The sequence below is a fragment of the Castor canadensis genome, chromosome 12 (genome assembly GCF_047511655.1).
Source record: "Castor canadensis chromosome 12, mCasCan1.hap1v2, whole genome shotgun sequence".
Lineage (NCBI taxonomy): Eukaryota > Metazoa > Chordata > Mammalia > Rodentia > Castoridae > Castor > Castor canadensis.
Genome location: NC_133397.1, coordinates 10,720,235 through 10,744,293, shown reverse-complemented (window position 1 = coordinate 10,744,293; position 24,059 = coordinate 10,720,235).

Sequence of the window (24,059 nt, the reverse complement as noted above, 5' to 3'; positions counted from 1 at the left end):
GGCATAAATGACATGTCTAAGTTGAGGATTCAACATTACTCTTTTGCTTTTTCACTATGATAATTCCACTTTAATGATTATTTGTGAGTTTCATCTTCAGTCTCTCCTGGTCTTTGAACAAGATGTGGTCAAGAAGTTGCTTTGGCTTTTGGACTTAACTGGTATTGATTGCCAAACATCCCTTTAGTCTTTCATTCACTTTCTCCAAAATATTATCTGCCCCATCACTACTACTTAACTTTCTTGTCTTATTATAAGATATGTTCCAATATGTGCCTAAAGACTGATAAATTATACCCCTCATAACTTATTTTTTCTCCCACATATCCTCCCAGCTCACCGTCAGTGAAATCTGTGTTGATTTAACACAAAAATAAGCTGTGGGTTATTCCATCAGTGAGTTCACTATTTATTTGCCTTCATGTGGCAGCTGACCAACCTGCACTCATACATTAGACTGCTTTCTTGGAGTGATCCTGCCACAGACTGTGGTAAAGAAGATTCTCCAAATTCTCTGACTTGGAGATTTCATAGAGAAAATGAATTAGAGAAGGCTTTTGGAATCACCACTTGCAAAGAAATGAAGGCGGTTGGGTTATGGAGGAGCCAAAATGCAACCACTGCAATCCCTAGGGTGCACCTGGGATGATCTTGAAATGCTTCTCAAGTTGAAGTGAGGGAATCAGGTCTTTAGATGGTCACATTGATAAGTCATTGGATGGTGGATGGCAGCAGCCTCCAGTAAAGTGACCGAAACTTCAGAACCTTCAGTAGTTGGTGGAATCGGTCAGTCCATCTTGAGGAGGAACTCAGAAGAACAGAAAATAACTTAGAAAATAAAGAAATAACAGGAAAAAAGATGGAGCTGAATAAAACCAGGGAGGAAGGGACTAAAACTAGAAAAGGAAAAGGAATAAAACTGAAAACCAAAGCAGAAGGAAAGGAAATAAAAGTCTGCATAACTTCAAAAACTGTATCATGTGGTAAATTATTTCAACTGAATATCTGTGAGGTTTCTGACACTATATGGGAATTCAATGATTCAAAATGATTACATGTTGACTTCTCCATATAATGAGTTCTAAATTCAATCTGACAAATTGAGATGGGTATTCCAACCCTCAACATTGTTTAATACACATTAATACTACTTCCTAAGAATGTTTTGTATTAGAAAAGGTCTAATACAAGACAAAGGGTAAGTAATGATTTTTTAAAAAGGTAAATAGAGAAGAAAAAATGACTGACAGTAACCAAGTTCAACCTTATTGCAAACATGCAGCAACCAATACAGTGGAGTATTTGTGACAGACAAATCAAAGGAAACAAACAAACAAACAAACAAACAAAAATGGAACAGCATAAATATTGACTTGTTTACATAAATATAAATGTTAAAAACATAAATATATTTTACCACATGTAGCTATAAAAATCCAAACACACAAATGCATATATTTTAAGTAGCCAAGGCAATACAAAGATGAAAGGTAGTTTTTTCAACAATTAGCGTTAGAACAACTGAACATCTCCATGAAGATGAATGTATATAAGGCCTTAAGATGCTCAAACAAATAAACTAAGAATGGATCATAGATCTACATGTGGAAGACAGCATAGAAGAAAATCTAGACTATCTCTGGTATGCCAGTAACATTTTAAATATAATACCAAAGTCACAACCCATGAAAGAAAAATTGATATGATGGGTTTTATTAAAATAAAAACTGCTTTGCAAAATATAATGTCCTGAGATTGAGAAAACTAGCTATGAGTCCAAATTGTGGGAAATTATTTACAAAAATTCATCTGAAAAAGGATGATATTACGAGGTACATAAAGAAACAAGAAAACTGTAGAAGCTGTTTAGAAATGGGTAAAAGACCTGAAAAGATATCACACCAGAGATATACAGCTATCAACTGGATGTATGAAAGGTTATTAGTCATTAGAGGTCACCAGGGAACTGTAGATTAAAATAGAAATGAGATACCCCTATATGCATGTTAGAAAGTCCAAGTCTAGAACATTGAGGAAACCAGTGAGGATGGGCACAAGAAATCACTCTCCATCATTACTGGTGGGACTGGTATAGTTGCTTTTGAAGACAGTTTGTAGACTGGCTTACATAGCTAAAAATACACTTATATGTGACCCAGAAATATTACTCTGTTATCTTTTCAAATTAATTGAAAACTTAGTCTATAAAAACCTACACAGATATGTCTATTACAACATTTTTCATATTTGCCAAACTTGGAAGAAAGTAAGATATCCTTCAGTAAGTGAATTGAGAAGTAAACAATAGGATATCCATACAATGGAGTATTGCTCTTCACTAAAGAGAAATGAGCTATCAAGACATGGAAAGATGTAAAAGAAACTTAAAATGTATTTCACTAGGTAAAAGAAGATAATTTGGAAAAGCTTTAGACTGTATAATTCTAACTATATGACATTCTGAAAAAGGCAAAAATGGAGATTTTAAAGAAGAATGGTTTCCATGATCTAGAGAGAAGGAGGTTGAATAGGCAGAGGATAGAGAATATTTTAGGGCTGTGACATCATTCTATATGATATATATATATGTACATATATATATAATACATGGATATATATTGTTATAAGTTTGACAAAACTCATAGGACATACAACACTAGAAGAGGTATAAATTTTAAGCCATGGACTTTGAGTGATAATGAGGTATTAATGCAGGTTTTATTGTAAAAATATACTGCGATGGTGCCAGATGTGGATAGTGGGGAAGCTTGTATGTGTATGTGGGAAAGGGGGCATATGGTGACTCTGCACAATTGTATTAAGAGCATAACATACTATAAAAATAAAATATATTCATTTTTAAATAGGATATAGAGCATTGGTGTTCTCAAAACAGGGAAATTGATTCATTCTAAGATAAAGTAATCAATCCACAAAGGTCTCATTAAAAATAAATTTAGAATTGCATCAATAGTTAAAGTTTAGTCAACAAAGAAAAAAATACTCATTTGAAATTTGGATTTTAGCACACTTACACCATGTGAAAGGCCTGCAGTAGTCTAGCCTGACAGCAATCAATTTTCTCACACTCAACATAATATTATATAAAAACTTCATCAAACAGGAGAATGAATGTAATAAATGATAGGAAATAAGGATTTCTAATGGATGTCTCATCTCATCCTTTGCCATTATGACACCAGATTTTTCATATTTAAGACAACAGTTAATGGTGCAAACTTGAGATGCCAAAATGAACAAAATAAATTGAGCTAATCTTGCATAATCACACCTGTGATTGGTATGTAATTTAATTCCAAAGATATATTTTTATACCAAGAGAATGTGTGCTCCTCTTAATAAGATTATATTCTATTCTGAGGGGCTGTTACATTAAATCTCACACCAGATAGAGTATCATTTCAAATGACTACATAACATTGGCCTGAATGAGGTTTTTAAATTTATGGATAGCAGAGCTATAGCTGTGCCTCAAATAATATGTCTTTCTACTTCAATGGGAACTTCATGAGTGCTAGCTAGTTACATCCATGAACTCTTTACCAATTATTCATTGCAAAAACATGTTTTCCCTTTGAAATATTCATTTGATGTCTATTAAGGTGACTTTTAATCTTAGATTGTTTTATGATTCATAAAGAATGGCAAAATCATCTAGTGGTTCATGTCATGCTTCCATGACCCTATGTCCCTGACTTCTAGCTCATCACTCAGAGCATCCGGAAACACGTCACTGATTTCTGAGGGAGCCTAGTCCAAACGTATCCAGATGAGATTATTATAAGTTTTCTGGAAAGTCATTCCTAAAACTGTTTAATGCTTTATAGATCCAATATTCCTCTCCTACGTAATAGCCTATCAGATATCTGAAGGCAACCTGGGCAATATAAATAATGTATTTTCTCTGTGGCAGGAAAAAAAAAGGTTCCTTGTTTAGTAAACTATACGCCTGTTGTCAAGCTAAATTAAAATCCATGACATGTCTGCCAGAGCCGACTAAGTCTTTTACATAGATATTTTTAACTAATTATGCACATCTTATTAATTAGGTGGTTCTCCCTAATAAGATTGTAAATAGCATAAGGAACTATATCACAATTTGTCCTCTGTTTTTCTCAATGCTTACTGTTTAATAAAAAAACATATGGAAGAAAAACATTTCAGATTTTACTATTGTTTTAGGTGTTTAGGAAGATTTACTGAGTATCAGTCGTGTCATACTCAGGAAACATATAGTAACAAATGCAATGTATTCTCCAATACCTTATTGTGATTAAAATTAGGATTTCTTCCACTAATACAAATTAAATGTAATCCTAAGATTGAAATTAATAATTAATATGAAGAGGAAGTGGGATGTGAGATTTTGAATGTTAGGAACCGAATATACATAGTGATTGGTTTAATAAAAAGAAAAAAGGGTTAAATTACTTCTGATTTCTGACTTCTGTGGATGATTGGAAGATGTTTTCCTGCACTGGGATAAGGAATGCATGGTTATAAACCCATTTGGGAATGAATGTGGAGTGAGTTTTGTACATTTTTGACTGAATCAAAGGTAGCCAAGTTTAGTAAGCAGTTAGATACATGTCTTGCAAACACAGAAGTATCTAATTTGATGAGAAACAAGATATCACGTGAAAATAGGATTGTTTTCTGTCTTTCATCAGCTTTGTTGATTATTCTTTGTCCTTCCTGAGTTGGATACCACCTGTGAAAAGCCTTCCCTTGCCTTGTTTGTATTAATCATGCTTCCTTTCTACATCTACAGAACAAGGATTTCACACTGCATTGCCATTTGCACCTTATTTTTCTATCTCCTCCAAGTACACTACACAATTTCCAATGTAACCGGCTGAATCTACATCATTTCTGGAGGCCCAGTACCTATCACTGTGCTTTATGTAGATGGAAACATAAAACAAACTGACAAAGTGCATGAATGTCAAATTGATATAGTTGAAATATCAGCTGTACATGCCAATTCCCAGTATCTGTGCTATCAATTTGGTTCACATACCTGTATGCTTTCGGACCTGGAAATATGAGCTTTTTGAATAAAATTCCTTAGAGACAGTCTTTGGAACCTAAAGTACAACCTAAAGTAGCTGTATCTTCAGTAAAAGTGCAATGTTACTGTAGTATACACTGTTTCAGTATTTTTAAGATAGACAAGGAAGACAATGGAAGAAGACCATCTTAGAGAATTAGAAATATAGAAATATCCCCTTACATTTAAAAATGTTTTTCTGTGCTGCTAGTAAATGTATAATTTTTCATAGTATTTTGACAGCTTATTAGCTGGACTTCTTAAGTTTAGAAATAGCATGATTTTTTTTTTGTGGCACTGGGGATTGAACTCAGGGCCTCATGAATGAGAGGCAAATGCTAAACCACTGAGCTATACCCCCAGCCCGGCATGATGTTTTAAAACACAATCCTGCTCTGATCTCGACAGATCTGAGGCTTTTCATTGCTGAACCAAAGTAACAAAGCTTACTATGGGAAAGTTCAAACATTCAATGTTGTAAATATATTTACTAATTTAATCCTTATATTCCCCATTCTATAAATAATATTATTAATTCCGTTTTAAAGATGAAGAAAATGGTGGCCCAGGATCACAAAAATATGAGGAGAAGCTTAAAACACAAGCGTAATAAGGGCTACTGTTATGCAACACAGAAGTGGGTACTGTTCATAATAACATCTTCTATATTTTATGAATGACTGAAAGACAGGCTCGAAAAACAAAGTAATGATAAGAAAATGGGAATATTAATTGCCTTGATTTGCTCAGTACAATCATGGACATGTACTAGAATATCACACTGTACCCCATATCTATGTGCAATTATTACATATTAAAATGCTAAATACCCAGATTTGATCATCAGATATCATATATATGTATTAAATTATCACACTGTACACCAGAAATACACATAATTAAAAATATAATAGGTAAATAAATACATAAACAGAACCTACTTATGCCAAGAAAAGCCAACCAAACTGGACACATTTAAAATACAATTGGATCCCCAAGGCTATGGTGAGGGGGTTAGATTACATTTTCTCTCCATGCAGAACCTGTCCTACTAAACATCATACCATGGTGTAGATATTGCCTGCGTGGCTAAGCTGCTGAACCTAATGGGGAGCCGGGGAGAATGAGAAACAAAGACACACAGACATAAAGACACAAAGCTGGGCTCAGGAGGCCTGCATGTTCCTGGTGGGATATGTGATCGTCTACCTGAGCCAGCGTATTTATTTTATAGGGCAGCACAAGGAAATGAATTAAGTGAAGTATACATCAGAAATTCTTTTGATCTAAGGTAAAAGGAATGGAGTCTGGTGTGCTATTTTCCTCAGGCTTGTTGAAGCTTAACTACAAAACATCTGGTCTGGAGATTGTCAAAGCACACAGGACACCTTATCTATAGTTATTGATTAATCTGGAGTCAGGGAGTCTCTGAACAGGTCTGGTAATTTATCTAGTTTTGCATCAGGGAGCTGGTATGCAGACACAACAAGTTGTTTTCTTCAAAGGAGATGAGGGAACAAACATCAAGACACCAGATGCCGGGAAGAATGAGAGAGGCTGTGCAACTTTAAAAGCCATGGGAATTGCTAATATTACTAGATGGGGACCAATCCAACTGGGTTGGAGTGGTTCCTTTTTCTAATCTTGTTCCATACCATATCCCTGGGTTGGTGGGGATGGGCCCTGTTACCCATGGGAATTGGGGTCCTTTCTAAGACTTCCCAGGAAATGTGGCGTAGGGTTTTTCCTAAGGCCTGTAGATGTTGGGATATGTCTTGATTTCCAATTTGCCTGAGGTCCTCTCTGAGCCTGTTTTTTATGGGAGGGGGTCTGCCATAGAGAATCTCAAAGGGTGAGTAGCCGGAGGGTCTAGGGGTACAGCATGCCCTGAGCAGGACAAATAGTAGCATGTCTATCCAAGGGGATTGTGTTTCTTGGCAGAGTTTAGCTAAGGTAATTTTAAGGGTTCAATTCATGCACTCTACTTTACCTGTACTCTGCATGGAGCCAGGCCCTGGTCTATTTCCACCATAAAGGCTGGTCTGTTATCTGATCTGATAGAAAAGGAGAGCCCATATCTGTGGATAATTTCTCTTAAAAGGGTCTTTACTACCTCTCGTGCTTTCTCTGTGTGTGGGGGGTAAGCCTCAACCCACCCTGAGTAAGTGCAGACAAAAACCAAGAGGTACCAGTATCCACAACAGGACTTGACCTCTGTGAAGTCCACTCCCAGGTCCTCAAAAGGCATGGTGCCTGTTGTTCGTGCCCCAGGGCTTGGCTTAGGCCCTTGACTCGCATTGTTTCATGCACATGCACATGTAATGCGCCTTGCACTTAGATGGGCGCATAGGGTGGGAAACTTGGAATTAAATAGTATTTGTCCAGCAGTTTTTCCAGGGCCATTTTCCCCAAGTGTGTTAGCTCGTATTGTTGTTTTACAGCACTGGGAACAAAGAGTCCCAGTGGGCAACTTCCATCAGCCTCCCTTTTCTTTTATTCCTTTTTCATCTTTTCCTCATTGTTCTTCCTTGTTGATGTAATTTGGGGTGGAAGACAGCTGTGGGGCCAACAGAAGTTTGGCAGTTTGCTTTGGCAGTTCAGGGGAGCTTAGCTCTTCTGTGGCCCTTCTTGCTGCCTGGTCAGCCAGGCCATTTCTTCTATGGGCATACTCCTTGCCACTCTGGTGGCCTCTGCAGTGCATGAGAGCCACTTGAGACAGTTCCCAGGCAGCTTCCAGCAGCTGGAGGATTTCTTCTTTGTTTTTATCAGCATCTTCTTTCCTTGTATGTTGCTCCATGCACATGTAGAGTGGCAAAGGCATACTTAGAATCAGTGTAGATGTTCACCCGCTTTCCCTTTGCATATCATAATGCCTGGACCAACGCCCAAAGTTCAGCTTGTTATGTGAACCATCCTTGTGGTAGGGCTTCAGCCTATATGATGTCATTAGCAGTGGTGACTGTTAACCTGGCCTTTCACCATCTGCCCTGGACAAAGCTGCTTCCATCCATGAAGAGCTTGAGCTCTGGATCTGAGAGGGGACATCCATTAGGTCTGACCTGCTGGAGTACAGGTCATCCATTAGCTCTTCACAATCATGATCTGGGGGCCCTTCCTCTGTTGGCAGGAAGGTGGCAGGATTTAAAGTTCATACAGTTTCAAGCCTGACTTAAGGATTTTCACAACGTAGTCCTTGGTAATGGGCCATTTGGGAACTGGTCAGACATTTATGACTCTGCCCATTCATTAGGGCCATGAATGCATGAGGGACCTTAACATTAATGTCCTGTCCAGGATGAGCTTGTTGGCCTCGCTGATTAGGGTTACCATAGCAGCCAGGGCTCGGAGACATGAAGGCCACCCTGAGGCCACTGTGTCTAAGCACTTTGACAGATAAGCAACTGGCCACTGTCATAGACCCACCATTTGGGTGAGGTCCCCCAGATCTGTGTGATTTTTCTTGCAGGTGAAGAGATTGAATGATGGTGTTACATCTGACAGCCTTAGGACATGGGCACTGGTTAACAGTCTCTTTATCTCCTGGAAAGCCTTTTCTTGGTCTGGTCCCCAGTTTAGAGGGTCCTTTTCAGAGCCTGCTGTGGCCTCATAGATTTGTTTTGTCAGGCTTGAATATCTGGGTATCCAGATGCAATAGAATCCTGCTACTTCCAAGAACTCTTGGACTTACCTTTTGGTCTTTGCCTGGGGTATGGAGCAGATAGCCTGTTTCCTCTTCAGACCCAGGGTGCATCATCCTTCTGAGATGACGAATCCAAGGTATCAGACCTCTTGCTGGCAAACTTGGGCCTTTTTCCAGGAAACTTGTGGCTGCCTCAAAGAGTCAGGCTAGCAATGCCTTTGTCTCCTCCCAGCATTTCTCTTGGTTGTGGCTTGTCAGAAGCAGATCATCCACATATTGGAGGGAATTACAGCTTGGATTTTCTTCTCGGAAATTTGACAAATCTACTGCTAGGGTTTCCCCCAAACAGGTGGGTGAATTTTTGAATTCCTGAGGTACACTGGTCCAGGCCATTTGTATTTTTCTTCCAGTATGGGGGCCTTCCCACTCAAAGGCAAACAGAGGCTGGGTAACCTGGGCCAGGCAGAGGCAGAAGAAAGTGTCCTTTAGGTCCAGGCAGGTGAACCAGCTTCCTTGTGGCGGTAGAAGGCTCAGGAGAGTGCAGGGATTAGGAACTGTAGTGTGATAATGGCATTGTTGACTGCCTGCAGGATCTGGACAGGTTGGTAGTCGTCTCCACCTGCTTTCTTGATGGGTAACAGTGGGGTGTTCCATAGCAATTGGCATTTGATCAATATCCCTGCATCCTTCAGCCAGTGTAAGTGGTTCTGAATTCCTAGGTGTGCTTCCCATGGCATTGGATATTGCCTCTGTCTGACAGGGAAAGCCCAATTTGAGATTCACCATTATGGGCACATGGTTGCGAGCCAGGCTGGAAGGCCGTTTTTCAGCCCAGACATCAGGAAACTCCTCCAGCAGGCAGATGGCCTTCATCAGGTCCCCCTTTTCCGGGCAGTAGAGCTGCCATTCGTCTTCTGTAGGCATAGTCACTGCCATGATGAGGGCATTGGTCCTCTCACTATAAGGCTTGTAGGCCCTCCCTGGGTGAAGGTGATTTGGGCTCTGAGCTTTGTTAGTAAGTCCCTTCCCAGCAGAGGAATTGGGCATTCTGGTGAAAACAAGAATTCATGAGTCACCTTGTGCCCTCCTAGTTGGCATGTCCTGGATTGGCAGAACTGCCAGCCAGTTTGGGTGCTGGTAGCTCTGACTATTGTGGCCCTGCACTCAGTGAGTTGGACCACAGGTTCAGTGAGCACAAAATGCTCAGCACCTGACTCCACCATGAAGATCATTGGTTGCCCCCACTTTCATTTTGACTGTGGGCTTCCAGGGGCCTAGTAGTAAGAAGCCCAGTCTTCCCTAGTCTGACTCAATTCCTGCTAGGCCAATGAGGTCCTGGGCTTTGGACAAGCGAAGTGGCAGCTCAGGGCTGTGGACTCAGACTTCAAGCCAGGGATGAGTGTGGGACGTCAGTGGGACGTCAGTGGGACTGGGAGGCACTGATGGGGCTGAGGGGGACTAACTGAAGGTGGCGGACTGTCTGGGAAAGGTGGCACTGGCGGCTCTGATGGTGGGGGCACACTGGGAATGTATGGCAGGGACACAGGTGGTTAATCTTCAGTATCCCCTTGCAGAAAAGGTTTGGTCAGCTTCTGGTCTTTATGCTTCATTGCCTGGGCCATAAAAACTCTGCTCCGCCCCTTTTTGTTGGTCCAGAATCATACCCAAGGGGGCATGGTCTGAGCCACCTGAAGCCAGGAGTTGATATAGGGGAAATATCAGGGTGTCTGGGGTTTCCTATTATGATCTGATAAATGGTCCTGACAGTGGGCAAATCTAGGGTAACTTCAGGGGGCCAGTTGACTCCAAAAGTGGGCCAGTCCAACCCACACAGTGTGCACAGTCTTCCAGGAGACATTTTAATCCCATAATATCCCAAGAATCCTTTCTTAGGATGTTTAAGCGTACACTCTAGGACTGTGGGTTTTAAGGAACTTCCATCCATGGCAGTTAGAGATGCCCCCTATATCCACCCTATGTATTCCCCGCTACATTGGTGGTACAAAGACAAACAAGGGTGGGTGCCCCTTCAAGAGAAGAGACCAATCAGATGTCTGCTTGTCGTATCCTGAAGGAACTTGGGTGCCTCATAGCATCAATGGCAAGGTCAGCCTTGTGACTCTAGATTGGGTTTTCCTGATGCTGCCCTAAGCCATATGAGGATCACCACAGAACCACAGGACAGACCCACGCAGACTCTGTAGCTTTCCAGCAGTGGAGCCATAAACTCAAGCCTGAAGCGAGGAGGAATCAGGCCACCCATTCATACACACATTCACAGTGATGTTATTACAGTTTTCATTCCCTGCTTTTGGGGAAGGCCCTGGCCTGTGGAACTCTCAGAGGTTCCTGGGAGCTGATCAAATTCCCCTTCCACACAGTGGGACAGGATCTGACTGAGGGCTGACTTTCTTGGTGGGGGGGAGGGGTTTAGCAACTCCAGATGAAATTGCTAGGTGAGTTTGTCCACTTCCCCTTGGAGTCCAGTTGGGTCAAGACTACTCAGAGGGTTGGAACTCTGGGGCAAAGGAGGACCTGGAATGCCATCAGGTGGCATGTTACCTCATTTGGTCCCGAGTCCCTCTCTATTCTGGTGCAGTTCAGCCACTGGCCGATGGCTCAAGGGGCCAGAATGGTTGGTATCTAGCTGGGACCTCCTGAAATGTTGTGGAAATATTGTCAGATGAAAAACCAAGTGACACTCAGAGAAGTGGAGAACTCAGACTTTATTTTGTGCCAGCAGTCCCCTATAAGCTCACACTCAAAATTCTGGGTGCCCAATAATAAATTCATGGTATTCTTAAAGTACAATGCAGGGCATCAGGTTACAAGGAATGTGGAATGTGTTAGTAGTTAATAGGTGATCCAGTGCTGGGTTAGAGACCTGGGGTTGTTTAGATAGGAGCAGAGGGAAGGGCTGCTTTGGAAAGTTTGTTTACAGAAGGACACAAAGGAAGGCAGGAATGGGCAGTTATCTCTACATGGGGCCTTTTTATCTTGGCCCTGGACTCATTTTATGGCTTAACTAGAAATTTCTCATGTCCTATGGCCTGCTTGAGATGATCTTCTTGTTCATCAATTTCATAACATTCTTCAAATCCAACTTTTATAACCCCAGTAAAATAATATCTATTGATTGATTGATTGATATGTGCTCTAATTCATAATGGAAATTCCATGATTGGCCCTGTAGTATCAAAACAAACTTACATGGTATGACATACCTTCTGCACTTTATGAATCTTTGCTGAAAAAAAGCAATAGAAAATCTAATTTAAAATAATTGCCTTCTAAATAAAATAATATTTTCTATGAAATGATTATGATTCAATCTGATTTATTTTAATGATTAATTACAAATGTAATGGAAATTCTTTTTAAAGCACATAATTGTAAAAGATCATTTTATTGTTTGGTTGTCTTTTTTGGAGGCCAGGTATCATTATGTAGCTAGGATACCCTCAAACTCACAATCCTCCTGCTTCAGCTTTCTAAGTGCTGAAATTAGAGTACCACTTTGCCTAGAAATTAATTTTTCAAAACTGTTGTTTTACTGCTTGCTTAGGTTTCTTCAGAAGTGAGTAGAAATTTTATTTAGCTTTATGTGCTAACAACAGAAAAGAATTCCTGAATTTTGACAGATTTTTTAACTTAATTTGGGGAAGTAACCTGTAACAGTGAGTTCTATTCTATGTCAAACCCCTTCCCTCAACATAGCTGCTTCTTTGTTGATTAGGATGATACCAATCAAGTCTACTATACTGTACAATCACAGAGGCACAACTCACACTGTTTTCTATGTTCATAGCACACCCCAGGTTATTTAACTTAAGGTCTTAAATCATCTGACCACTGTAACTGTTACATTACTATTGTGTGTAAGAATCTTTACTTTCACATGTTTTAGTAATTATGAGAGGAATAGAAAAATCTATATTTTCTATTACAATTCTATTATTTCTATTAAAATTCTATTACAGTCCTTGTTGCATATGTGCTTACAGGTGTGTCTATATGTATAGAGGGTGAAACTATGCATAGGAGGATTGCTTACATACTGTTTCAACAAGTTTCCAGAATAAAATAGCTCAAGGTAGACAGTTATTTTTTTTCATATAGCAGTCTAGATTAATTTAAAAATAGATTTTGTTTCATGAGATCTCTCAGGGAGCCAGCCTGACTTAAAATCTCTGCTGGCCTCAGTATATGGCTTTTTTTTCTGGATCTAGGACAGCTTCTTCAAGCAGTTCTACTTTCTGCACAAGAGGGAGAAGAAAAGAGTAAGCCCAGAACAAATGACTTTGGTTTGGTGAAAATAAACTTGAAGTACTGAATTTTACTCCTTCATATAAACTTTTTTCCTAAATTTAGCCATGTGGTCAAACTTGATGACAAGTGAAACTAAAAGGACTGTGGTGTTCAGCCGAGTATTCTGTAGCTACTATAGGCAGCCGAAACTCAGACCCCAAGGCTAAAATTAATAAATTAAGAACAAAAGTTGGCAAAAACAGTATCTCTGCCTTTATAAGGAGAATAATACAAAGAAGACAACAGCTTTAGAGCTGTTCAAACCTTTTGTGTAGATTATCAATGTTATTTTAACCTTCTACAGCATTTCCAGGACCAGAGTTCCTATGAATGATGCCTCAGGCAACATATCTCCTGTCACTTCTTGGAACTGGTTTGCAAAAGAATGTGCAGAATTTCATTGCCATTCTTCAGTTCTATTCTTAATACAGGTTGTAAACAAATTTAATATGTATTTAAAAATATATCATGTTTAAATGATACAGGTGGTCCTGACTTACGAGATTTAACTTTACCATGGTACCAATGTGATATGCATTCAGTGGCTGATGTACTTTGTGTTTTGATTTTGATTTTCTCTTTGGATATCAGTAAGCAGTACGAAACTCTCTTGTGATGCTTGAGAGTCCCTGTGGCCCTCAGCTCTAAGTGAGAGACATTGTAATTATGGTACACAAGTCATATTCTATAGGGTACTCTGTTGCTGAGCTATAATGTTCTAGATTAAATGTACTAAATATCTGTTTAACTTACACCATTTTCAACCTTCAATGGGTTTATAGCCCTTTATAAGTCAAAGAACAGCTGCATAATATAAACCTAAGTTTGACTAATAAAGGCATGTGGAGGTTGGACCATTCGCCTCTATAGAAAACCAGTTAAAACTATTGACAAAATATCAGAAACAAACATTTCAGGCACTGAGGGATGTTGGAATTAATAACCTTCCGGTGCCAAAAACAGACACACAAGAGACGGAAAATCTTGACAAGGAAATTTCTCTTGATCAAGAGGGTGCAAGCCTGTGCTCATTCCCACTAAGCAAACATGCAAGTACAAAATGGCTAACAGAGGCTCCTCCTTATATCCCTGACGCAGTTGTACTTGCCCCTCACCTGGGATTTGTCCTCAATCTTTCCCGAGTGGCTAAAAGGCTTGGAGGATGGGTTAGGGCATACAGTTTGGTGGGCAATGGAGTCATACAGGAATACAGAAGAAGAAGCAAGGACCTTTTAAATATGCAAGTCACCTAAAATGGTGATCTGAGGAATTTTTAAGTAATCTAAGAGGGTAACAAATACTTTCATAGAAAAAATCATTTTTTTACCATTTCCCCCTCTTTTAATTTAAATTCTTTTCTTCAAACTCATTCAAGAGTCACTGGCTCTCAGGTTCCTGTGTTTCTAATAGAAACTAGTTATTTTGTTAGGGCGGGGGTGATTATTTGGTGAGGGCTTTCTCAATGAACTGCTGCATTAGTCTTCAGACACAAGGAATTATGCAGCATCCTACTAAAATTAAATCTCCAGCCACTACAATCAAGGAGCTTAAGATTGAGGTCACCCAGCCCTTCCAGCTCCCAAACCAATTTTTCATAAGTCAGAGAAGGGATCATTTACACCTGAGTTTTCAGCTAGCTCATTAGATAGGGTAGTTAATCCCTGTAGGGCCTTAGTAATAGTTCCATCAGGGGCTGTATTATTTGGTATATATGTGCAACAGGAAACTCCAATCATTGTGCAAACTCTTCCCTTTTCGGCCAACATCATGTCTAATGTTAGCCTGTTCTCCCAAGCCATCTGGCTAGTTGGTCCCAATTGGTCTGCTATTCCTTTGATAGTATCCCCGGTATAGTTAACAAACCTTTGTTGGTTATTATAAACATAATTAATACAATTGACATTTTTACTTATAGTTGTCCACCAGAATAGTACTGATTCAAATCCTGCTTCAATTGGATTTCTGGGTTTAAATTCGTTTGGCACCCTCTAGGAACCACAATGGCATCAATGTAAGCATGGGGATCAAGGGAGCCTCTGTGGTTGGTTGCAGTGTCTACATGTTGTGGCATGGGCTGGGGATCTAAATGAAAGGGATTGCCAACTGTACCAAAGCACAGGTGCCTGCCCAGTCTCCTGGGAGAGTGTCAAGTGAAGTTCCTCCCCAGTACCACCAGACATTGGCTCTGCCCACAAAAAGTGTGAACTGGTATGTGAGGCTGTTGAAGGAATGGCTTTCACTGCATCCCATCAGGTTTCCCACATTTGTCAGTCACTCCTCCCCCATGCCCCTTCCCCTCAGACATGATGTATAATTGACATCTAGGGCTGGTGGCCTAATAGTCCTGGAATGCTGACCCATAGGACCTCTGACCTCTGGGAACAGTAGTGATAGCATCTGGCAAGATTTGTTGTCCCAAGTCTTGGCATCCTGAAACATAGCCAACATGCAATACATTTCATCTGGGTCTGAGGACTGTCCTAAGGAAAATGGTACCACCTGAGACTCTGATCTCCCAGTAGTATAAACATAGAAATCATTCTTATTTAATGTGCAGACAGAATGTTTTATCCATTCCATCCAAGCATTTGTATTCCTACACCTGATTTCAATAGCCACAGTTTGTCTTAGGTCCTTGACTTCTACTACAGTTACCTGAATTCAATTGTTGTACAAACATGGAGGTAACATTGAAGTGGAAGTAGAACTCGGTGTCACCTGGGAGGGGTCGGGAACTAGTTGGAGCACAAAGGCACCTAAGGGATCTGTCCCTGAGATATCTGCCCCCAACCCATATCTACAAAATATTTATGGTTCTCACGTCACACTGATAGGGCTTTCTATGACTAATCTAAATGGGTTACATTGTCTATCTTTACAACCAGGAGAGGAGTGTGTCCAAAACAGCTGTAATTTCAACTGTAGTCTGTTAAAAGACTGTCGATTGTTCTGGATGGTGGAAACTGGAGTCTTAGCAGTGTCATGGGGTCTGGTCCAGCTCTTAGGATTGCCATAAATGGGAGAAGTTTATCCTTTATACCCAGTGTTTCACCCCACATCAGTCTACTCTGAACAGTTACCAGCTTCCCTGTGGGTCCCAGGATGGGCCACATATAAAAAGAATATCCTTGGATCTGGAGCTGGGACATAAGTCCCCACAAGGAAGGATCTGGCATGCATTGAATTCAATAATTAAGGGAAAAGTACTCTGAGTTATATTAATAATAAGCATACAACTTCCCAAATGAAAGAGAAAGAATATTTTCACTATAGTCTTTTTAAAGTCACTTTGATGTTGCCTGGATGTGAGAGCACAGCCCATTCATTGTTCCTTCTGATCAGGTGGGTGTGTGCCTTCTTTACCTCTGTGTGATGAGTCCATCCCCACTCTGTGGTCTGGACAGACTGTCTCTGTGATCAGCAGGACCATGAAGGGCCCTTCCCAAGCTGTCTCAAGCTTATTTTCTTTCAAGGTCTTGATTAGCAGGTAATTGCCAGGCTGGTGTGGGTGAACAGGAAAGTCAAGTGGATGAGTTTGTGCTAACAACCTTTTTTTCCTACAAGAAAGTAAGGTAGAGGACAATCCAAGTATATGATTTTTAAGGAAATAGTCTTTGGTTTCAAAGGTAGACACATCAGTAACAGAGTTAAGGTAAGGAAGACCATTAAGCACTTCATAAGGGGAGAGGCCAATGTCCTTCTGAGGGACCGTTCTTAACCTGAGTAGTTCTATGGGAAGGCATTTAATCCAAGGTAATCTAGTCTCTAAGACTAATTTAGTGGGCTGATTTTTAAGAGTCTGATTTAGAGCAAACAATTCATAAGTCTGTGCTGACCAATTATTAGGGAATCAGCCTGATTCTATTATAGTCAAGGACTACCCATTATGTCTTTTTCCCTCAATTACCCAAGAGGATCGACCCAGAGAGAAATGGAACCCAGTCTGGAAAGGAGTTTCCCTGAGGTCTGGCCTTACTTTCATTTGGTTTTCAGTAATATCTAAACATTCATGTGTGAGGCTCCTCCTTCCAAGAAGGAAGCTTGGAGGCTCCCCTTCCAAGAAAGTGGCTGGATTTAGGGCCTCATCAGTACTTTGGGTCAGGTCTTCCTTTCTAGCAAGATTGCTAGAACCCATCAGCCATCTACCCATCTTCTGGTTTAAGATTGTTCTAACGTGATGGGGCATGCTAATAATTAGTTTTCCCCCAAAGGTGATTTTTCTACTTTCTTCAGTTAGAAAGGCTGTAGCTGCTGCTCCCTGAATGTACTCAGGCCAACCTCAGGTGACAGGATCTAGGAATTTAGAATAAGAAGGCCACAAGCTAACACTGACCCCCATGGTCTTGGGTTAACTCCCTAAGGGCAACTCCCTTGTTTACATTTACAAAGAAGTGAAAAGGCTGTTCAAGAGAGGGGCGAGGTTAACTTTGGGGCTGTGATAAGAGATTGTTTTAGCTAATTTACTTGTTTTATCCCTTTGGGGGTCCTAGGAAGGGGGTCTGGTCCCTCTTGGGTCAATTTGAGATATAAAGATTTAGTTTTAAGGGCATATGAGTCTATCCACAAATGGCAATATCCCACTAAGCCAAGGAACTTTCTCAATTCTTGTTTTTTTCCTGGGAAAGGGAGATCAGTAATTCCTTCTATTCTTTTGGACCTATCCTTCATTGGCCCTTACTGATTAAATGTCCCAGATATTTTACTTCAGTCTCAGCAAATTGTAACTTATTCCTTGAAATACAAAGTCCCTGGCTTCCCAGGAAATTTATAAAGCTAACAGTTGTGTTAATTACTTCCCTCTGATTATCCCCTTATTATTAAATCTCTCAACTCTCTTATATTTTCTCAGTGCCCTGGGGTGTTGTTATCCCATCAAGGATCTTGATCAAAAGACTTTACATCAGCCACCAGGACATTTTGTCCAGGGGATGTTCATGCTGCCAGATAGTCATTGCCACTCTACAGATCATGGCTTTTTCCTCCCCTGAGAAGAGAATTCCCAAAATAGTCATTAATTCAGCCCAAGTATATATCCGTGGTCCCAGAAATTGATCAACCTGTTCTGAGACCCCAATGGGATCCTCAAGAAGGGGTCACAAGTCCTTTTTAAAATTTTGGACCTCAGAGCTGGTAAGAGGGGCATTTACAAACCCAGTATCACCTCCCTGAGAGGAAGAGTGAATGTGGTTTTTTTTCTTCAGACTGAAGAAAAAGTAGATTCTCAATGACATTGTTCTAATTCCCTTTGAAGTCACTGTAGGGAGGGGTTTTGGGTAAGGAGGGATAAGGTGGAAGGTTTGGGAAGGGGAGGAGGAGAGGTGGAGGCCTGAGGTGGTGGTGCAGTGGCTGCCTCTGGCATCTGAGCTGGAGGAACAGCAGGGTTATGAGGGGGGGAGGGGAGAGTAAATACCAGTAAGAAGGGGTTTTGCGTTTTGGTGAGTTTTTTTGTCTTTTTTTCCTTTTTTTTTTTTTTAATGTGGAAACAGGACCACAGGACTCTGTCTCCAACAGGCAGCATATTCCATCTCCTCTTCAGTGGCTGGGCTTTTGTCATTTACATACTCAATTAATAGTTGGCAGACCTAGTCCTCATCATATCCAAATTTTTGCCAAAAACCAAAGGCTTTAAGATTGGTTCTTGGGTCCAGATAAAACAATAGTATTTAACCATTCTTTGTTTCTTTTTCCCTTTAGTAGGGGGCTATCATCCCAATATTTTAACGTCTTCCTTAGGGGGCTCTCAGGGTGTTTTTTCTTGGGCCTTTGTTTTCTGGCCCCCCTCTTTGTTGCCTTTATTTCCCATTTCTCCCTTCTGGATGACTGCACTCTACCAGGAGCTCAACACCCCCTTTGCCTTGTAGGCTTATTGCACTCTGATTCTCTTTCACTTTGTCTCCGCCCACACCATTTTTGGGAGCTTGAGGCACCTCTTAGTAGCAGGCAGGTCAGTATAAGCTGCTGACCTGGATTAGATTCAAGAATCTAATTCCTCCTTAAACAGTATGAAGTTGTCTCAGAACTGTGGATCAGGACTCCGCTTTCCCTTAGTGTCAACCAGCACATCTCATTCACACATCACACAGTCTCCAGTATCCCAATCACCAAGACATTACTTGGTCACCCCTGTGATGTTTCCTGTCTTGGTTTGTGCACAAAACTTACATGGTGGCCATGATCCCTGTCTTCAGAGCTCTTTGACCCATGTTGTCAAGAAATTCTGCAGTCTGAGTTCATTCACAGATCTGGAAGGTTGTTGCCCTAAGCCAAACCTCGGGGCCACCGCAATCAGGCAGCTGAACATGTCTCCCCAGAGAAGGGCTGGGACACCCTTCCTGAATAGAATGTAAAATCCTGGATAAGTCCCCAAATGGTTGGAATTAATAACATTCTGTTGCCGAAAATAGACACAAAAGAGACAGAAAATCTTGACAAGGCAATTTCTCTTGATCAAGAGGGTGCAAGCATGTGCTCATTCCTGCTAAGCAAACACACAAGTACAAAATGGCTGACAGTGGCTCCTTCTTATTTCCCTGACGCAATCATACCTGTTTCTCACCTAGGATTTGTCCAGGTCAAAGTTCACAGTCTTTCCCAATTGGCTAAAAGGCTTGGGGGATGGGTTAGGGCATACAGTTTGGTGGGCAAGAGAGTTGTACAGGAATCTGGAAGAAGAAGCAAGGACCCTTTACACATGCAAGTCACCTAAGAGGGTGACCTGAGGAATTTTTAAGTAATCTAAGAGGGTAACAAATACTTTGATAGAAAAGATTATTTTTCTTACAGGGATGATCAAAGGAGACGAGTAGATGGTGACATTTACTCTTGAAAACTGTTGTATACCAGGTAAGCACAGCAATTACTCAGTGGCCTTCTTGTTGGTGGTGGCTTCTTTGCTCTAACGATGAAGTCACAATTGTCCTGCAGGCAAGGATAGAAAAAGGGCCTGTAGCAAAAATCTCACAGGCCCACTGGATACAGGGCAAATTGGCTCAGACTCAAACTTGGCTCAGATTATATTCTGACCTCAGAACACAACCTACACTTGCTAAACCCATGAAGACAAAATGATCTAAGATACAAAAGACCAACTACTAGGAATGAAAGAGGGATGTCATTACACATATTTAAGAAAGTTAAAGGACTATACAATAATGCTATACTAGACATTATACCAAAAGTACAGACAATTTATGACCACACCAAGGTAAATGGTAGAACAGTGGTTTCCAAACAAAGTTATAAGTAGAGAGGAAGAGGGAGTGCCAGGGTTCTATTTCACAATAGGCTGATCACAGTGGCAATAGTGCATTGTATTTTCCAAAACAGTTAGGAGGGTTTCAATGTTATTATCACAAAGAAATGACAATTATTTGAGGACACAGATATGCTTACCCTGAACTTTACATGATGTATAAATGCATTGAAACAGCACATAGTACTCCTTATAAGTGTATAATTTCTATGTGTCAATATTAAAGATTTTGAAATGTATAAAAGAGAAATATGGCACATCTAAATATTTATCCAAGTCATGTAAGCTGAAAGTCAATATATAACCTAAAATGTCAGATAAACCTTATCAATAAATATAATACATGTAATTATATGTATATGATTATATACATGATAACTCTTAGCAGAATAGGAAAAGAGGGCATATTAGTCAAACTAACAAGTTCATCTATGAAAATTCCAGAAATAACACCACTCTAAATAGTAATAGGAAGAATTTTTCTAAATAAGATTATTAAGAAAGCAAAAGTACCCACTTTCGTGACTTCTATTCAGCATAGAGGCAAAAAAAAAGAAATGATTTAAACTTTTTAAAACACATTTCTGCACACAAATATCAATCAAACATCTACCAAAATTATAACAAGTAAGTAGATTTCTGAAAGCAACAAAACAGAAAGCTTCATACAAAAAATCAGTTTTATTACATATTCTGATAATGACCAATAAAAAGTGGTATTTAAAAACCTTCACACCATCCTCAAAAATATCATTTAGAGAGGCTGGTGGAATGGCTCAGCTGGTAGAGCACCTGCCTAGCAAGCATGACTTTAAACACAGTACCACCAAAAAAATATATCATATAGAAGAAGTTTTAACTACAAAGCATGGCTAAGAAAATTAATTTAGAAATTGCCACATTCTTGGATTGGAAAGAACACTATTTTGAAAATGGCAATTTAGCCCCAAATTATTTGTATATACTATATATTTATATATACAAACATAGATATATAACATTATATATGTATACATGTATATATAAATTTATATCTATATGTACATATATCTGTATATATATGTATATGTATATATTCAACAAAATCCCTACTGACATTCTAGCTGTCTTCTTTGAGGAAACCGCAAGTTACTTCCAAAATTTAAATAGAAATCAAAGTGGTTTAGAAAAGTTAAAACAATGAAACATGTTTGTAGAATAACCTCTACCTCATTTCAAGACTACTATAAAACTGTGGTTAACAAGACAGTCTATTACTGACATTGACATGAATATAAGTCAATGGACAAACCAGAATCCAGAAATATACCCCACATGCTTGATAAACTGATGTTCAAGTAAAGGGTCAAAGCCATTTGATGGAAAAATAAGTTTTCTCAAAAAAAGTCTTGAAACTAGCAGATGCATAAGTGTAAAATAGTGAACACTGACCATTACTTTGCAACATTAACAAAAATTAAATAAGTAGATTATTGACCTAACAGTAAATAAAAAATCTTAACTGTCCAAAATTAGAAACATGGGAAAAATCTTTGTACCTTTGGGTTAGACAAAATATTTTTGTAGAGCACTGAAACAGGAACTATTTTAAAAGTAATAACTGGTAAACTGATTTCATCAAAGATGAAAACATATTTTCTTTAAAAGGCACTAGTAGAAAATTCAAATGCAAGCCATAGACTTGAAGAGTATAGTTACAAAGCATATGTTGAAAACGAAATCATATCCAAAATTATTTTAAATGCTATTATAACTCAAGACTGGGAAGACAAAAATATATAAATTAGGCAAGTCATTTAAATAAATGCTCTGCCAAAGAATACATAAATGTCAAGTAAGCACATTAAAAAAAGGCTCAAAATCATTAGCCATTAAATAATAGAGAGTTAAAACTACATGAACATACCACTACAAACCCACTAGAATGCTAAAGATTTGGAGAACTCTCATATATCTGGCAAAATTTTTAAATTTAAAATTGTACAATCACTTTGGGAAACAGTTTGGCAGTTCCTTGAAATGTAAAAGACACCTTACAATATATCACAGATACTGTACTAGCAGGTGTTTACCTAAGAGAAATGAAAACATATGTCCACACAAGGCTTGTATGCTACTGTCTATAGTAGTATTATCCTACAATAGCAAACCCAAATTAGTTTAACAAAATATGTTACAGACACATAATGCAGTACTTCTCTGGAATACATGAATGATAACAAAAGCAAACAGCTCTACTAATGCATACAACAATGGGAATGAAACTCACAACCATCAAGATGAATGAAAGAAGTCAGATGTAAGAGTCTACTTAGGGTAAGGCTTCATTTACATATCTCTTTTTTTGTTTTTGAAATTAAAAACCATCACATCCAAAAGCCCATCAGGGCCCACAGGCTGGTGCCATGGTTGAAAAACAAAAGGGATAAAGAAACATCTGTGAATGTTGAAATTGTTCTAAAACTATTTTGTCTCGATACTGTCACTATCATGGAAATGTATTAAAACTCTGAGCTGTGATTTCAATGGGAAGACTTTTGTGGTACGGAAGTCAACCTGTAATTAAGATTTTAATAAGAGAGTATATGTACCAAAACTGAACAAATCAAAGTTTATTTACTTATAATTATGTTAATAAGGGAAGGAAATCCCGGCCATAGTCTGAAGACAGAAAATGACCAAGGAAAAGTGGAAGCACACCTGTGGGAAAGAAATGGGTTCACAGGCAGTCCAAAGACAGAACTCTCTGCAAAAATATTGGAAGAAACAGTCTGATCTCTGCCCAGCACCTACAGGGAAATCACTGTGCCCAACATCCATAAAAGTAAACCAAGCAGCTCATGCCAAGTAAAAAGAATTCATTATTTGAATATTTATGTGACATCACTGTGTAACAGAATGAGTGTAAGTCTGTTAAGATGGAGACACTTGAATCCTGTGGGGAGTGAAAGTGGCACTTTTCACTTAGAATACATTTGTAGTCTTTGAAGTGATTTGAAGGCTCTGTACCAAGAAGGGACAAGGGAATTTCAAGATGTCAGTTTGCAAAATATTGCAAGGTTTCCCCTTTTCTCTCTGAACAGAAATATGACTTGAGATGCAGCTGGAAGTTGCTACAATTTAGTGGGGATTCAGCAAAGATTACTTACCTTTTATGACAAGGCTGATATCTTAGGGAAAAATACATGTGATCATACTGTTACACATTTTTTGTCACACAGACTTGACTCAGGGTAGAAGCTTGGCAAACAGTGGCACTAAAGGAGCATTTGTGTTCAGGAAGGTCACTTTTCCTAGGACCCCAACAGTGGTCTGAGTTATTTAAACTATGTCTAAGTCCAAGCACCAGTGGATGGTGGGTGCTGTTGCAAGCCAGCATCAAGTCCACGATGAACCCCACTTGGTCCTTCACTTCCCCAGGAGACAGAGTCCTCCAGGATCCATGCTCCGGGGTAGATCCTCTGAGATCCATGCACTCTCAACTAGAGTCAGAGGGCCTGCGTCAGAATTCAGACCAAAATATTTACTAGTTATATGGTCCTCCAAATTAAGGCTCAATTTTCTTATTATGGATATGGGAGTATAATACTCATCTCTGAAAGTTGTTGAAAAGAGTAAGAGAAATAATATTGGTAAAAAACATAAAAATAAAATACTTTTACAAATCTTTGAGTATTGTCTGTTGCACATTCTTACTGAACAGACAGCAATAAATAATGTGATAGTAACTGACAGTTCTCCTACAAGCTTGCTAGCTGGAACAAATAATCTCCTATGAAATGAGTACA